The following is an 18,145-nucleotide window of genomic DNA, read 5'->3' as shown; positions in this document are numbered from 1 at the left end:
GCAGACAGACCTTGCAAAGAAACTACTTTGTGCCATAAAAAGGCTGAAATGAAGACTCCTAAAATACAGTTTTTCAATCCCAGGATTGATCTAAGGGATCAAGAAAGACCCTGACAGATAACAGACTCCCAAATGCAGCAGCTCAAGGAGCAGGTGCAGTTTTGCTACAAGCTTAATATCAGAATGTGCTTTCATTAGGCCATTAGCTGGAGAATGTCAGCTCCTCTGTCACGGTCTCTTCTCCGTAACCTGCAAAGCCTGGACTAACAAAATAAAACTGGGGAAGAAAAAGTCCAAGACCACAGAATTCCTTATCTTGATTTCCTCAGTTTAATTGGTCTGCCCAACTGCTGAGCATCAGCCAACACATCCCTACACTGTGCTTCCCGCTACCTGCCCAGCAGCAAGAGTGCAGTGATTTTTGCAGATCCAGCCAAAGAGGATTCCTGGCACTTCCCCTCTCATTTCCTGCTATTCAAGCAGTTCATTTGTAACAAATCTGAATTTCTGGCTAAATGAAAGCCATGTGATGTGAGGGGAGGAGTACTTCTAAGTACCATCAGCTCGAGTCTAGCTGGAGCCATCAGTTGCTGCACACCTGCGGCTGCTCCACCACCAGCACTGTATGCGCTCCAGCAAAGGGACAGGGGATGTAACTCTGAGACCTGCTAGAAGAGCAAACTCTGCCTCTCACCTCACGGCTTGGGTTCTACTGTGATAAAATACATAAATAAAGGCAAGATGGGTAGAAACACAGCCCTGAAGAGTTCACTGTAGGCTGAGCGAAACAGAAGGCAGGATGCTCAGTTAAGAGCTTCCCCCCCCCTCTCCACAGCTAAATTGCCAAATAAAGCAATTCCACAGGCTCTTCTGAGACCACTTCCTCAAGCTGGAAAAGCAGAAGCTTTTGCCTCCTCCTCCACATGGAAACACCAGTTTTAGCTCACCACAATAAGCGAGAGGCATGCCTCCTGCCCGCATTACTGCTGGATCCCAATGTGTTGCTTGGGTCTCGGCCCATCCTCCTCCACCAGCTCTGCACCAGGGTCTCTGAGCTCAAAGCAAATGCTCCACAGGGACAGCAGAGCCTGGGAATCCTGCTTTAAAGCAGTGCAGTAAAAGCCCACAGTGGGTGGAGCTGGGGAGAGGAAGGGATCTATAAATAGGTGGAGGATAACCTAGCTAAGTAGTAGTGATCTCCAAGACTGCCTGGTCTAAGTGGGCTGCTTGGCTGAGAGTGCTGCGTGAAATCGGATTTCTCCAGGCAAAGCAGTAAATCCTTTTCTTCAGGGTGACCCCTCACGCCAGGTGAGAGCAGCCAGTGAACAATATTTAGGGGGTAATGCTGGCCCAAGAAGGGGAGAGGGCAAACCTGTTTGGAACAGGAAGAGCAGCAGCATTACAGCTCAATGCAAAGCGTGTATGTGCTCGCCATGCTGCACTGCACCAGAGAATGCCTTTGGCCAACACTAAGCAAATGAGGAGCCTGCAAAAAGGAAAGGTGAGAATGGAAACTACACTACAGTGAGGGAAGGGTTCAATTAAAGAAGCCCACAAAGCAGAAAGCCTTTCTGGAAGCACTCACCCTTACTTTGGAGGAGCTTCTCCCACTGGGCAGAGAGATGCCCCGGGAAATGTCCTACAGGCATATTGCCCAGAGCAGAACAGGGGAGGCTTCAGCTGCTGAAGGGGAGCAAACTGCCAAGAGCTCCTTGGCAGGAGGAAGCAGGATTTTCCTTCTAATTAATAAAGCACTGCTTCCACCTATCTAATCCGGAGAGGAAGCAACAATGTGAACAGATTGAAGTGTCTTGAGAAGGGTGGATCTCACTCATGGAAATTAACAGTTAAGCACCTTAGCAAGATGCTGAGTTTGGATTTTGGTTTTTCTGCCCCTTGCAGCTGCAATAATTACCAGGTTTCAGCTGACACTTTAACTGTTCCCAAAATACTGCTTCTAAAATAAACTCAGATTTGATCTTCCTACCCCCAAGCCATGTGCACATGCTTACCCTGATCTGTGATGCAGGCCATTCCTCAAAGTGCCTCACCAGCACTCTGAGCACAGGGCACTCCAGGATGGCAAATCTCCCACATGGAGGTTCCTCCTGCTGCTGCACAGACAGCAAAGCAGTGGCCTGGATGCTTCCAGATAAACCCTCAACAGCAGACGGTAGTCTGACCCTTTGGGCCCAGCTCTTTTATCACACCACCCCAAGCAAAGCAGGCAGGAAGGGTGGGAAGTGGGGTCTGCCCAACCCCCTTTCCGTCCCTCCAACTTCAAAGTGGGTTTTGGCTCTGAAGAGAGCAACAAACAGAAAAAAAGGAACTATTTCATGTGTTTCAGCATTATCTAGGAGGTTGCAGGATCAACTTTTCTGAGGATCCTCCTAAAATCAGCCCCAAGCTCTTCCTTTTGGCATGCAGCAGGAAGAGGAGACAGGTCCCTGCCTCTGGGAGGTTTTCAGCCTCCCAGACTCGAGGACAAGACTTTGTCAAGTCATTAATTCCTCCACTACCCCAACCTTTAAATAAGCTCACCTCTGAGCTACTCCCTTGCTCCAGGGAAGATCCAGGAATGAACAAACAGCCACCCCACACCATAGACAGCTCTTGTTCGAGGTGGTGGGCCAGCAGCTGGCCCAGGAAAAGGCACATCATGTACCTGGGGGAAAAGCATCCCTCAAAGCTGTGCCCAGAAGAAGCCACACAGAAGGAAGCTGCAAGTACCTTCTCCTCCCTCTGCTGTGTGAACTCCCCTGCCTGGGGGCTGGCTGAGATGGGCTGGGACCCAGTATCACCAGCAACAGCAAAGGAGGAGCTCTGTACGCTCACTTACATGCAACCTGCTGCCTTAAGGGAGAAATAAGGGTTCTCGAAGAGCTTTGAATGTCCCATCCCCATACACAGCCCTACGGACTGCAGATTGTGACTCACACATCCTTAAACACAAAGTAGTTCACTGAGGCAGATGAGCACAGCTGACCTGGGGCATCAAGCTGGAGGAGACCACTTCATACAACATGAAGACCCTTGGCCCTCTACCAATCTTACCACCATGCACAGCAGAGCTCCCTACCTACCACTGAGGGACAGGTGTGAAAATACGGTCCAGGATAAGCAGGGAGCAGTGTACAAAGATGGGCAAAGTGCACAGCATGAGACATGTCAGCATACAAAGGTTATAAAGCCCCAGAGGAGGCTTATATGGTATGGGATAACTAAAGAAGGATTGCTTAGTGGAGTCCGGGAGGTGTGTCATGCCAACCAAGCAAGGAAAAGAAGCTCAAGCATTTGTGTGCACAGAAAATGACATACAGCCAGCTCCCAGCTATACAAAGCAGGGCGGCCCAACCTGAGGATGTGCCAAACCAGGTACCAGCAATTACCAAGCGGTGCACAACTCAGATTCACCAGTCTGCAATGCCCCTGGTAACAGAAGCAACCCCAGGATGAATAATCTCTCTTTTTCCACAAGGCAGGGGGGAGAAAAGCAGTCAAGCAACAAGACATCCACCTCAGGCAGATGCAATTCAAGATGTTAAACACTGACCCAACAAGAGCTCTATGGCTCTGGTGCAGCAAGAGCTCCCATAATCACCCGCAGGACCCCTGCACAAAGCAGCCAAGCAGATGGGAATGCTCTGTGTTTTGCACAAAGCTGGTGTCTTGGTGACAAGAAACAAAGTTCTGCTGCTTTCTCCCTGCCTTCACCTGCCAAGACAGCACTATAAGGCAGCCTGAGTGCTGCAGTCTGGCAGGATATTAAGGAGTCAGCCAGTTCCAGTTCCTTTGCAAAGCTTCTGGCAGAGAGGGAAGGGAAGGTGTCCAAGGACAGACTGAGGCATAGGTATAACAGGAAGGATGGGCCAGTGTCGGAACACTCAGCTGGGATGTGAGAGGCTATTTTAGCCCTCATGCTTCCTGTGTGCCTCAGGGCATAGTCTTGCCACCGGGAAAGTGTGCCTCACCTCCCAGGGTCAGGAAGTCTCCAGGTTCACAAGGCACTCAGATGATAGGCAGTGCTGGGAGGATAGGGAACATGGAGAGAAGGGTAAAACTTGCCCACCCAAACATTTGTTATGGGGCAGCGGGGCTGAGAGCAGAGAGGACAGTCAGATGTTACGGCCTTAGAGGAAACCTGGGGAACGGGAAGCTGCAAATGATCTATTTTCCAAAACAGGTGAGAAACAAGCTTGGTGCACTGCTTGCAGAGGTATCAGCAGATGAAATGAGCTGCCTGGATTTCCAGATGAGCTATCCATGAGGTAAGAGGATAATTTAACCTGAGGCCTAGACCAGCACCAAACAGGACCTCACACTTCATGCTATGCTTTAACGAAGTCCAGAAGAGCAGCACAGCTTTCCAGCCACAGACAGCAACATGCAAAGGCAAGCTTGAGGATCTTTACCTTCCTTCAGCTGCCTTGAAACTGGTTCTGGCCCAACTTTAACACAGAAGAAGCTCATACACAGCAGCTGAGTTGGGCTGAAATGCAGTCAATGCCCAGCACTGACTCTTCATAAGTACGCAGGCAGAAGAAAATGTGCCCAAAACCTGAAGTGAAAGATTGACAGGAAAAGTAGATTTACTGTAGAGCCAGCTTAGCCACAGAGCAACTGCCATCAAAGTCTGAAAAGTTTCCTCTTCTCCCTTGCACAGGACACTGCAGACCAGTGACAGATTATCCAGTGAGCTACTGCAAATCTAGCATAGTCACTTTGAAAGAGGGGATTATAGAGATTTGAAAGGGCCATCAACATCTTAGTTACAAGCTACAAGGAGAAAAAGAGAGAGAAGCAGTAGACAAGAAGGTTTCTTCAAAATAAGGGTTAACTTCAAACACCATCTCCATTGACAACTGAAGAGCAGGAAGGTCCTTTTCTGAATAAGCATGTAAATGGCAACAAAGGCAGTGCTGAAGAAGGGTCTGAAAAAAAAAACCAACAAAACCCAACCAAACCTCTAAAACACAAGCACTCTACTAAGCCAATTAACATTGCTGCAACAAAGTGCAACAAGATTCTTGTATCTTCTGGTTTACCAGCTAATTGTGGCTGCCTTTGAGTACAGTGTTAACAAAAGCCTGTGTGGGCTGGCAAGGTTTGTCTCATTAGCAACATCATGGTAATGCCACAGAAAGAAAGGCAAGGGCAAGAAACAAAACAAGCCAAGCCACAGCACCCAATGTGGGGAAGCTTTACCAGCAGATCTGATTTCCAGATCTTTTCTTCCCTGTATTTAGAATCCCTGTAGCAGAGCTCTGTCATCCAACTCAGTCCACAGCCTGCCCCAGCTAGAAAATACACTAGGCTGAAAAATCCCCTCGACATACTGCCTGCTGTGAGCAGTTTGTTATAAAACCAGGAAGCTTTTACTTGCCTGCTACCAATATGCTATAGAATGAATGGAAAGGAGCAGAAGCAGGGATGCTTTGCTGGAAGAACACACACATGGGACTCTTGCCAGGAAAAATGCATCTTGAGTAACACATGTGCTCTTAGTTTCCTCTTTCTTTTTTTCCCCCAGAAAGGTTTAACTACACTCTGGGTTACCCAGCAGCAATAAAACATTTCTTTCCCCCCTTTCTCACTTACAGCAGAGTGTTGATTGGTAAACAGCAGATCTTCCTGTCTGAGGCTGTGCCAGCCTGTGCAGAACAGAACTGTTGTTATTGCACATTCACAGCTAGAGATAAACATGAATAAGAGCCACGAGTAAGAGCCAGGCACTGGCTCTTCAACACACTTCTTTATCAGGTTCACCTTGATTCAGCCATTTCTGACAACATCTCTCCCTCCTGAAGGAGCAAGATGGCACAAGTAGCAAGGACAAACTTTAAAAAAGCAGCAGTAGCACAGAAAAGGATCTTTTGTACTCTACCACGCATAACTGCGCAGCTCAGAACTCCACCTGCATGTAAGACACTCAAAAGTACGACATAGAAATAAAGGGTCCCAGCAAAACCAAACTCCCCACAAGAAGCAATGGGAAAACAAAGTGGCTTCCAACATGCTTCTCAGAACAAATCTGCATCAGGAGCCACAACTGCTGCAGGACATAAAGGTTACAGAGAACCAGGAAAATTGCAAGTCATCTCTCATCTGCAAGATGACACTCTGCAATGGCACAGGTACAATAAACCAGCCCAGGAAAATGGGATACTGGAAGTCAGAGGAGGGTTTCTAACCTCTCAAAGAGCAGATCCTTGGACCAGCTGCTCCAGAAGTACTGGGGAAATAAAGCACAGAGTTAGTTCCTGACCTGCACAAGATGACTGTCTTCAGCAGTAGGAAACTGGACTTGATGACCCATCAAGTTCCTCCCAATCACCCAGCAAGGTGAACTAAAGAGGGCCATAGATGCCCAGGCATAGCACAAACACGAGGTCAGACCCAAAAGGACACCAGGGATTTTATCTTCAGATCATGCTAAGCTGACAGATAAGAAGATGAAGAGCTGGCCACTGCAGAAGGGAGGGGAACAAAGTTGCAGCAAGAGGCAGAGTTGCAGCCAGTGAAAACCCAGAGTACAGACTTAGAAAGCAAAGTCTCAGAGATGGCAAGAGGGAGAGATGTCCCTGAGCACACTGTCCCCACACACTCCAGCCACAGCTTTAATTCTAACACAGATTATACAGGCAATAAACCACGTCCAAACCACATCCAGATGCATCCCTTCCTATAGACACCTCCCAGTCTTCACTGCATTGTCCTGCCCAGAGTCACACAGGCTCTTCACACAAGGGCGGCAGTACCTGGGTGTCTCCTTCTGCCAATTTTATGCAATTTGGCCTTTCCTGGCTTTAATCAAGCACCACGTCCCAATTTCCAACCAGATGGCCTAGATCTAAACCACCATGTCTCTGGCTGTGCCTCAGGCAAGCACAAAGGTAGGATGAGCCTGACAGACGACAGTGGCTTTTGGCTTTTTCATCACAACCAACCAGGACATAAAAGCAGAAGAACTACTGAGAAGTGCACAAGAGGCTGCCACGTTCCCTGAGAGCACAGGGATCCGGGAGAGCACACAGGAAGTGGGACAGGTAGAGCAAAACCCAGGGTGGGCAAGATGACAGTTCCCCTTTTAGCACAGCTCAGCACAGTAAACTAATGGAGAAGCATCACATTACCGCTTACCCCTCTCCACCTCCAAAACACCCCTGTAACTGTCCTGGGCAACCCTGAAAAACACATGAATGCTTGTGCACACTGATGTTCATTATTTCTGTCAGGAGATGATACTATAATTGGAATTCATAGATGCACAGACTGTTTTGGGTTAGAAGGCATCTTAAGACTCATCCAGTCCTAAACCCCTGCCATGGGCAGGGACACCTTCCACCAGACCAGGTTGCTCCAAGCCCCATCCAACCTGGCCTTGAACACTGCCAGGGATGGGGCAGCCACAGCTTCTCTGGGCACCCTGTGCCAGCGCCTCAGCACCCTCACAGGGAAGAACTTCTGCCTAAGAGCTCATCTCAATCTCCCCTCTTGTCAGGTTAAAGCCATTCCCCCTTGGCCTGTCCCTACAGGCCCTTGTCCAAAGCCCCTCTCCAGGTTTCTTGTAGCCCCTTTAGGCACTGGAGCTGCTCTAAGGTCTCCCCTTAAGGAGCCTTCTCTTGTCCAGGCTGAACAAGCCCAGCTCTCTCAGCGTGGTTCCAGGACAGAGCTGCTCCAGCCCTTGCAGCATCTCCATGGCCTCCCCTAGCTGGTGTTAACACCTGATACAACTGAAGTGATCTGAATGTGACAGTGCCTGACACTATGATACTCCCCCCTTCCCTCACCAGAGCAGCTCCACTGGCTCACTGCCTCCGCCACAAGCAGCTCCTCTTCAGCTACACCACTACAGCTGGAACTGTAGGATGTGTTCAATTACACAACGCCTTAAGCAATATTTGCCCATGAGAGCACTTATTCAAACAAATGTAACGATCACATGAGGAAAATGCTGTACTTTAAGATGAGAATGCTGAAGTATAATACAGATGCCTTGAGTAAGAAGCTGCCTTTGCTACAGCAAAGCCAGCCCTACCCGCTGTCCACCATGGCAGAGCTGGCCTCTTAACCAAGAGCTGCAGGCAGCACCCTGAACCCCAGTTAACCTAAACAAGCAGATGAGAGATCACATCACAAGAGTCCCTCTCAAATGCCTTGCAAGACATGTTGTGCTGCCTCAGCCTCATGGGATGCTACAGACCCCAACCTTCCCTCCAGCAGGCTCTGCTTGCTAAAGCACCTTGCACAGCAAGGTCAGGCAACAGAGCAAAGGCTTTGCACACCTGCAGTAGCATTCAGGAGACACTCCAAGGCTGCATCCAAAATGATCCAAGACCAGGAATGTTACTTCACCCCTCCCACAGTTGAGAACCAGCCATGGCACAGATCTCAGCCGACCCTTGCCTGGTGACAGTCACCACTCATGGCCTGGCTTCTCTGACACTGAACCAAAGAGATTCCTGCACACCTTTTGCAGCAGCTGGACACCAAAGTCACATCAAGACTCAGCTAGCCCATAAGCAGACCAGATCAGCCAACACACAGTAAAGTGGTGCTCGTTCCATTAATCCAAAACCCTGGCCTGGAAAAGGCCACATAAGCCTGGCTCATTTGAATGCATGGACACCACAATCAGAGGTTCTCCTTCAGTGGACACACAAGCGTAACCTGAAGGTACAAGCTCAGTCTGGCTTCCCACCACCTCATCTTGTCTCTGCACAGCAGGGTCTGCATCACCAGCTCAAAGCAGCCCAATCATGTAAGGTACAACAAAGTCATCTCCATGTCCCAGTCCTGGGCTGGGAACTGCCACAGCACAGTGGTGACTGCAAAGCAAGGCAGAGGTTCTTAGATTAACCAATTTCCCTGCCTTTGCACTGCCTCAAACACCCACTGAGGCAGTCATGCGGTTTCCACATCTTAGGGCTGTGAGGTCCTGGAGGACCCCACATTTTCTCTTCCACTCTTACAGTTTGTTTTTAGCCATGAGAAAACCAGGGGACACCAGTATCCCCACAAATATGAGCGCATGGCCTTCACACACAGCAAGGAGAGGTGAACACACAAAGGATTCAACACAAGGAAGACAGACAAGAACAACGTGTGCGAGACAAGAAGCAAGGTAACAGTGCTTACAGACCAGAGGAAAAAAGGTCTCTTTTCAGCCCCTCCCAGCCCAGCACAGAGCCAGAAAAGCCTCTCACCCAGCAGGGTTTCTGCTCTGCAGGTCCAATGCCCAGCTGGTGTGAAGTCAGCCTGGTGTCCCTGGAATGGAGCGGCTGCTGTTGGCACCGGCAGAGCGGTGAGGGTGGAGAAACATGCTAGATGGTCTCTAGCACAATGATCCTGCTAGGAGGAGCGGCTGCTGCACCAGGCTGGGGGACAGAGAGGAAAGAGCCTCGTAAGAATAAATGGCTGCTCAGACCCCCAGCTTCTCAGCATCACACCAGCACACACAACCAACCTCGCATCTTCAGTCATTCGCTCAGCATCCAATTGAATGCAGCGCTCCGAAGTGTCTGTGCCTCCCGCAGCATCCCGGGCTGGAGCTTGGTCCTGCTGGGAGATAGGATCCTGTCTCCTTATGGGTGAACTCCGATCCTCTACTCGTGGTTTCAGAACCTTTGGTGTTGACTTTTTAGTTCTGTTCCCACCACTGGCCTTACTCCCTGCTTAGCATCCTGGTAGAGCTGTAGTCATCCCAGGTAGCACAACACCTCTGGAGCACTGCAGTATCTCAACAAGGAGGATTCTGGACAGCAGCAGGACAGGATCTCCAAAGGGATACGGATGTGAACGCAGGAATGACTGGAGGGGCACACTGCCTGAATGATTAAACACAGAAAGAGATGTTCATTACTCCACATGGCCTGGACATCATTAACAGTTACATCCATTGGCAATTCCAAAGTACAAATTCATCTGATGATGCCAAACGTGCCCATTCCACCCCTGAAAAGCACAATGCTTGAATACTTGCCTCTGTAAACCTCACTCCCCCAAGACATTTCACCTTCCCCTTTCATATTCTCTGCTTCTGAAACAAGGTGTTTTAACAAAATTCATACTTTCTGAAAGTGCTGTCTCCTTTGGAACAGGTTTTTATCAGATGGAGGCAACAAGAACCCTTGTCGATAACCCTCTGGCTCACCAGCACAGTCTCATTTTCTCTGTTTTAGACTGGTGAGGGAGCAAGAAAAAGCAAATAAGGATTCAGCCAGAACAGTAGAATCACTGAGCCTCTTTGGGAGCATGGCAGAAGCATGCAGGAGCAACAGATCTGGTTCTGCCTGACACCCCTCACCCTCTCTCCCACAGCCACTTGGTCAGATGCAGAATGGTGTCCCTGGGGTAAGCTATGGTGAATTCACAAAGAGCTCTTCTCTTTCCATGCTCTGCACCACTGAGGCCTCCAGGCAGTGAGGAAAAGACAACCTATGGTGAGCACCTGGACACGTGCTGCTAATGGAATCAAACCAGCAAATTGAGAATCACAGAATCAAACTGGTTTGGGCTGGAAGGGACCTTAAAGCTCATCCAGTCCACAGGCAGGGACACCTTCCACCAGACCAGGTTGCACCAAGCCCCAGCCAACCTGGCCTTGAACACTGCCAGGGATGGGGCAGCCACAGCTTCTCTGGGCACCCTGTGCCAGCGCCTCAGCACCCTCACAAGGAAGAACTTCTGCCTTAGAACCTGAACTTTCCCGGTTTCAGTTTGAACCCATCACCCATTGTCCTATTGCTACAGTCCCTTAGAAAGCTTTTCTCTCTCTGGCATCCTTGTAGGCCCCCTTCAGATCAATGGAGAAGGCCATGATGCAGGCAAGAGACACCACACAGGGACCAGTAAAAAGTAAATCAGGGGCTGATTAAGGTTCTAAAGAACCATCCTGATATGTCCAGCTCAAGGGTCTGCACAGCACTGGCTCCATCAGGACCTCCAAGCCTACAGCATCTCCAAGGCACTCTTGGAAAGGCTGCTGAGAGCTACAGAGGGAGTGAGACAAACACCAGAGGATGGAGAACCCACAAATGCCTACATGAGCCTGCATAACACCACATCACTGCTCCTGTAGGGGATGTGTTCGCATACACATGGGCTACGAAGAGAAACTGCTTAACACCCAGCAGCTTAACATAAAGCCTGTCACTGTGCTGCAATTCCAAGGACTGCCCCAGCTCTGCCTGCTGACACGAATGGTGTGGGCAGGAGATGGACACAGATGAGCTGGAGAGCAAGACCTTGAGCACATCAGTGCAGATGCCTCTCTGGAGAGCAGAGCTGCTGCAGGGGGAGGACACAGCCCAGCACACAGGGACCCTTGCACCCTGTTCCCACTTCCACCGACCAGCACTAACACAGGAGAGGGAACTTGTTACCCAGCCAGGCTGCCAGAGAGTTGGCTTCTCTGCAAACCCGTTTGTTACAGAAGGACCTTCTGCTGTCAGAAGAACACAACACAAGCTGGAAAGCTGCCTGTGATCTCCTCAGTCTTTGCTAAACCCAAATCACTTGGGAACAAGGAGCCAAAGGAGAAGCTTTGGTGCCATAGGAAGTGCGACACCAGAAATGCAGCTGGATGATATGGCCAAAGGGGAATGATAGCTTTTGGTAAGGTCTTGGTCTCCATTCCACCAAAGCAAAGGTGAACTGATATACCTAGAGCTTTCATAAGGGCTCCAATCCCAAGCTGGGCTGAGACACCAGCCTGGCCTCCAGACACTGTGCACTCACCACCCTTCTGTGATGCTACTCAAGCCCCCAGCATTCAGTTCATGCCCTTGCTGGCTACAGAAGGGGCTGCACTACAGGAACAGAAAAGCCATTTCTTGCTTGATGAACACATTAGAGTTTACACCACTGGCACAGGGCAGAAGCATGCGTATGTAGAGGAATGGAGATAGTTCTAATACTGCTTTTAATATACAAGCCTAAAGACCTGCCTTCAGTTTTTACAAATCAAACTTGATCATCTCAAGCTGGCAAAAATAGCCCCATGTTCCCTCAAGTTATTTTCTTTTCAACTAGGCAGGGTACTGCACAATAGGAAATATCAGCAGTTATGTATTCAACCTCCAGAAACCCAAAGGGCCAATTCAAGCAACCCACGGCGGCTTTCCAATCCTCCCTGATCTATTTGCTGGAGTTGGAGTGAAAAGCATGCTGCCCCCGAGACATCCAGCAAACTCCACATCCCACTAATTACAGCCATATAAATGTATTATCTTGGCTGTCATACAGGGGCTGCCTGAGCAGGACGACACTCTGCAATGTAAATGCAGGAAAACAATTGCTCTTTCTGCTGGTGGCACATTGCTTTGGATCCGATTTCCTTTCCAGTGCTCCCCCTTCTCCCTCTGCCCAGGCACCAGGGCAGCAGCAACAGGAAACAGCACACAAAACCCCTCCTCATCTTTTAAGCCACTGAACACAAGGTAATGTTGGGAATAGCATTCGCATTTTGTATCAGCCAACCTGAAAGCTGCTAATGCAGGGGGAAGGAACTGTGAAGGCAAGAGTTAAATGTGTCTCGTTTGCAGGCAACAGCCCCTCTGCCTCCCTTGGCCTGCCTCAGCTGCCATTGCTAACTACAAGGCAAGCATCAGCATTCCAAATAGCAGGAATTCGTTAGGAGGCTGCTCCTCCCTGCCCTGCTCTGCGCCGATGGCCTGGGAAGGGCCCAACAGCTGCCAGCAAGGCTGAGGCACCGGCAGGCAGATGCAGGAGGCTGCGGGGAGCAGGCAGGCAGCACGCTGCACTCCGGAGGTGGGATTATGATGGAAAATGAGGAGGAAGCCACTGACTCACCTGTGCCACCCCCACAAGCCGCCTTCCCCAGCCTGCACCAAACATGACCTTTCTCAGAGCCCCACGTTCCAGCAAATCAGCCCTTCACAAGGTTCCTCCCAGCACTGCGTGCTAGGAGAGAGCAGCAGGACACAGCCTGCCCAGGTCCCTCCTCGTGCCCTGCAGCCAGAGCCCTTCACTCCAGCCTCCCCCTGCTTCACCACAGGAGGCCATGGGGATGCTGGGAGGACTGGAGCAGCTCTGCTCTGGAGACAGGCTGAGAGAGCTGGGCTGGATGGGCTTTAAGGTCCCTTCTGAGCCAACCAGTCTATGATTCTTATGAATTCCAAATAAAATATCATCTTCATTTCCCTCTGCAAAGCTCTGGGATTCAAAGCACAGATAATGGGTGGAGAACCCAGGAGAATGGTGGAGGTGTCACTGCATCGCATGAGGGCATCAGGCCCCTCCACAGGGTCACCCAGTCTTCCTGCCACTACCAGACAGCCCCGAGCCTGGGCAGGATGCCCAATCTTTTTTACATGCAACTTTAGCAGTTTTGGGTTGGTTTTCAATATTTATTTCAACTTAGAAAACATTAAGCCTGGCCCACGCCTCAGGTTCCCTTATGCACCAAGTCATCAGGCTTGAGGAGGCTGCTTCCTTTCCTGCCAATGCAACATGGCTCAGCAAACACAGCAAGTCACATCACAGCTTCAAAGGCCTCTCCAGCCCTCCAACCCCACGCGGAGAAGGGAGCACTGTTGGGTCTTGCCTTCCGCCTCCAACTGCTAAAGCCCTGGACACAAACAGGAGCTGATGCAACTTTAAACGAGTTACTATCCCCACGTACATAAAATCACAGCAATTTGAATCATGCCTCTCTGACACATTATGCCACCGCAGCCCATTCCTCAGGCTGAGCTCAGTCCTGCTCTGGTTCACTCAGGGGCATCAGCCAGTCTGTTTGGCACTGGGGCTCAAGAAACGGCCTTGTAAAAGCGACCAGCAGTGTTGCAGGAGGCTGGTTTGTCATTCAGCCACCCTCCCACCATAGGTCTGCTCCAGGTTAGGGAAGGTGGCAGCTTGCACAGCCCTGAAACACAAGTCCCTCTGACAACATGCAAAGTACGGCAAGGTCCTGGTGTTCAGATCAACAGGGGCTAAGCCTGGGATCTGCAGCCTGTCTCCACCAGCTGTGACCTGTATTGCTCATCTCCATCTCAATTCCCTCCAAACACATCTTCTGGTCTCTGTTACCTCCTGACTGACCCACAGCAGCACACCACCATCCCTGCTCAAGTGCCCCTGGCCATGTGCAGTAAGCACTTCTCAGATAACCTTCTGTCCAACCATGAAAACCCACCCATCCGCATCCCAGCCTGAAGGCCAGTGGAGCACTGTAGTTGAGATTCCAATCTGGAAAAACACTTGGAGGAAACAGTATGACATTTCAAATACAACGTGCACATTATTCCATCTTCCCCAGCAGTTCACCAGATGATCACCCCACAATGCCTGTCTCCTGTTTCTTGGATGTACCCCAGCAGCAGGCGCAGGAGGGGGAGAGGATTGCTGCTCAGAAAATGGAGAGGCTGGTCAGTGTACAGAGCCTTTCCAACCACTGTTACAGACCTCTGCATCCAGGATCTAGAGGCTGACATGCAGTAAAATCCAGGGGTCTTGATGAGGCACCAGGGCTCAAACAGCCGTAGGATGGTTCAGGGAGCCAAGCATCAGAGCCAGCCAACCGGTTCTGAAGGGCAAACTCCCCAACGCTCCCGAAACTGTGCACAGAACCCCGCTGAGCCCGCAGCGGGCAGGTTTCTACGCTGGAGGTTAGAATGCAGACCTGAAAGACAGGGTCTCTGCTCTGGCCGCGGACCTGGCCCGCAGCAGCACCGAGCCAGTTCGCTGCCATAGGCGAGGCTCCGCTGCCCGGAGGAGACCCGGAGGCTCGCTCTGGCTGTGCCGACCCCGGCGCAGGCAGGCTCAGGGCTGCAGCGCAGGGACCCGCGAACCTCCCCGGCCCCGCACGGCTGCTGCGCGGCTCGCAAATGCATTAAACCCGGCCGGGCGGCGGTACGAAGAGCTCCCCGCGGACAGGGCAGCCAAGCAGCCGCAGAGCCCCGGGGCGGCGCTGCCGGCTCTCCGGCTTGCCCCAGCACCAAAACCCCCGACACCAGCCTCCAGACCCAGCCCCCGCCGCCCCCCCGGCCTTGGGCCCACCGGCAACAGGTAGTGCGGGGCGGACCGGGGGTGCCGGGGCCCACCCGGACAGTCCGACCGGCAGAGCACCCAGCCGGCGGCGCGGGCGGGAGTCGCGGCCCGCGGGACTGCAGTGGGAGGCCCCGGGCGGCCCGTTCCCACCACCCCCGCTCTCCTGCCCCCCCCGCCGCCGCTTACCTGGGGATGGAGGAGCCGCGCTGCTGCTCCCGTCCCTCCCCCGGCCCCACACTTTGCCCCGGGCAGAGCAACTTCCACCCGCTCCCGCCCGGCGGCTCCGCCGCCGCCTTCCTCCCGCTCCGCCGCCGGCCCGGCCTGCCCGGAGTCCCAGAGCCCGCCCTTACGCCGCCGCCGTGGCGTATCGCCCCATCCCGGCCTCCGGGCGCTACGGCGTGAAAGCGGCGCAGAGGCCGTCGTGAATAGCGTAGGGGGACTACAAGCCCCGAGGGGCGTCGCGCGGGAGAAGCGGGAGGCGGGGGGCGAGCGGGGCGGGCCGGGGGCGAACCGGAACCGGGGGAGCGGGGCTGAGCGACCCACTCCCGGTGGGAGCGGGGGGGATGGCAAGAAGCGGCTGGGACTGGGGCCCCGGCGCGGCCGAAGAACTACAGCTCCCAGCGTGCTTTGCGGCGGCGGGGAGTGTCACCGGGCCGGGGTCGGTGCCGAGGGCGGTGCTTCCCCGGTGCGCAGGCCCGAGCCGAGGCCCACAGCTGCCCGGCGCTATGGTGGGGGAGGAGCGCGGGTACGGGTGGGCACAACGGGCATCTTCCAAGGCGACGGCAACCCCCCGAGCCCCGGCGGGGGAAGCACCCGTGTGAGGAGATGGATGGGCCGGGGTGGGGCGGCCCCGGTGCAGGGAGCAGAGCCCCGGGCTGCGCGGCCCTGCCCGGCACACCCGGCTCATTACGGTAATGAGCTGGCAGCACTTGGAGCGCACTGGCGCTGGCACGAAGCTGCCTCAGCCCTCGGGCGCTGTGCAGCTGTGCTCGGGAACGGCAGCCGGGCCAGCGGGGAGAGCAGAGCGGGGCCTGGGCGGCACTCAAGGTTCTGCCCCACGAACACAGCCCGCGGTGCCGCTGCTGCTGCTGCGCGTCCGTGGGCTGCGGATCACAGCCCCCGCTTCGAGCTCACGGGTGTGAGCAGCTCCCGTGACCCGGTTCAGTGAGCGCTTGAGCCCAGACCCCCCCCATGTGCTGGGCTGCATCCCCAGAGCGTGAGCAGCACGAGAGGGAGGGGATTGTCCCCCTCTGCTGTGCTCTGGGGAGACCCCCCTGCAGTCTTGATCCAGCTCTGGGGGAACAGCACAAGTGGGATGTGGAGCTGTTGCAGAGAGTCCAGAGGAGGCCATGGAGATGCTGTGAGGGCTGGAGCAGCTCTGCTCTGGAGCCAGGCTGAGAGAGCTGGGCTTCTTCAGCCTGGACAAGAGAAGGCTCCTTAAGGGGAGACCTGAGAGCAGCTCCAGTGCCTAAAGAGGCTACAAGAAACCTGGAGAGAGGCTTTGGACAAGGGCCTGTAGGGACAGGACAAGGGGGAATGGCTTTAACTGACAGAGGGGAGACTGAGATGAGCTCTTAGGCAGAAGTTCTTCCCTGTGAGGGTGCTGAGGCGCTGGCACAGGGTGCCCAGAGAAGCTGTGGCTGCCCCATCCCTGGCAGTGTTCAAGGCCAGGTTGGATGGGGCTTGGAGCAACCTGGTCTGGTGGAAGGTGTCCCTGGCTGTGGCAGGGGGTTGGAACTGGATGAGCTTTAAGGCCCCTTCCAACACAAACCAATCTCTGATTCTATATGGTATCCCAACCCACCCCTTGCCAGACTCCCCTGTTCAAGCAGCACCTTCAAACACTCCCACCCTACTGAGAAGTGAAGCAGTTGGTGCAGCACCGCTGAGCTCAGAGTGCACAGGTGCTCCCCTTCCTCTGTTACAAGTGAATACAAGCACAACCCCAGATGTTGGCCAGCCAGGCCTGGCTGGCTCACGGAGATGGGAAATAAACGGTTGTCAGGCTTTCTGTGCAGGGAGTTGTTATAGCCACACATTGTGAGACCCATCAGTCATCTATAAAGACAACATGGGGACCCTTGTTCTTAAGGGTGGATCAGAGGAAGAGCCATCCCCCACTGCCTTCTGGGTTGAAGAGATCCCAAGGCTCGGTGCTCTCCCAGCCTGTGCCCGTGAGAAGCTCCAGGCAGGTGTGCTGGAGCTGTGTGGATGGATGGGTGCATTTCCACAATGATGTCCAAGACCTTTCATCATCTTAACCACCAAGCTTGCGACACACTTAGACACCATTTGGTGCCTGCACATTGGCACCGGTGCCACGTGTGGTACCCTGGGGTGTCCAAGATGTCCATGCAAGCCCACCACACGAGACATCTTCATCCTTAAGGAGCAGCACTTGGAGACAAAGATCCTCAAAGCACCTAAAATGTCTCTTCATATGTGTGGGCAACTGAATTAAGTCCTTTTTGTTATGCATATGATTATTAATGGAGATGTAAGAAGCATCATTGGGTAGCAGGGAGTGAAAGAGTCACTGCATGCTCAGTGGGAGGTTCAATATTGTACCTACATGGTCTGAAACAACCTGCTGCTGCCATCAGCTCTTCTGGTGTGCCAGGGGAATTCCTGGCTGGAATTACTTATCAGCATGTCTCTGGAGAATAAATGGATAAACCTAACTTCACCCAGGCACACAGTGAATTCAAGCAGTGGTTGAATTCCAGCTGTTGGGAAGTCACATGAACTGCAGTTCACAACACTGAATTTTAGGTGTATAAACTGAGGCATGTAAATTGTACCATCACAACTTCATTTGGGATCAGGGTTCCACTTACTCCAGGTTAACTTCCTATTTGTGTCATTGATTATAAAGAGAAACGTTCACCAATGCAGCAGAGCATCAATAATTCAGGGAAGTGCATTCCGGTAAGCGAAGTCTGAGTAGCACTGAAAGCCTCGTGGGAGGCAAGTCAGGCTCATCCCCTGCTCTGCCTTGACCAAACCTCATCACATTATCACTAAAGCCATCACGGTTTTTAGGCACAGTTCCCCATCTCCTCCTCCACCTGCTGTGCCTTCTGGAAGGACTCACTCCATGGTTTTCCAGGGGACTGAAGTAAAGCTGTGTTTG

The 18,145-nt window shown here is 52.6% G+C and overlaps 1 protein-coding gene across 8 annotated transcripts in view; it reads right to left on the bottom strand.

Annotated features, from left to right (window-relative positions):
- CAPN15 (calpain 15) overlaps window positions 1-15,291 on the bottom strand; it is a 60,090-nt gene extending 44,799 nt beyond the window's left edge. For 2 of the 8 annotated variants that reach the window (XM_034065250.1, XM_034065253.1), the window contains exons 1-4: window positions 15,199-15,291; window positions 9,467-9,827; window positions 9,207-9,377; window positions 6,192-6,232 (exon numbers count right to left, since the gene is read on the bottom strand). The gene's annotated coding sequence lies outside the window, so the exon portion shown is untranslated. Of the gene's footprint in view, window positions 1-4,412; window positions 4,559-5,598; window positions 5,652-6,191; window positions 6,233-9,206; window positions 9,378-9,466; window positions 9,828-15,198 lie in introns of all 8 variants that reach the window. The other 6 variants (XM_034065247.1, XM_034065252.1, XM_034065251.1 and 3 more) reach the window with 5 other exon arrangements.
- Window positions 15,292-18,145: the final 2,854 nt, after the last annotated feature.

Source organism: Melopsittacus undulatus, chromosome 8, assembly GCF_012275295.1.
Source record: "Melopsittacus undulatus isolate bMelUnd1 chromosome 8, bMelUnd1.mat.Z, whole genome shotgun sequence".
Lineage (NCBI taxonomy): Eukaryota > Metazoa > Chordata > Aves > Psittaciformes > Psittaculidae > Melopsittacus > Melopsittacus undulatus.
The sequence above is the reverse complement of the archived record's forward strand: the minus strand, read 5'-3'. Positions and strand labels throughout refer to the sequence as shown.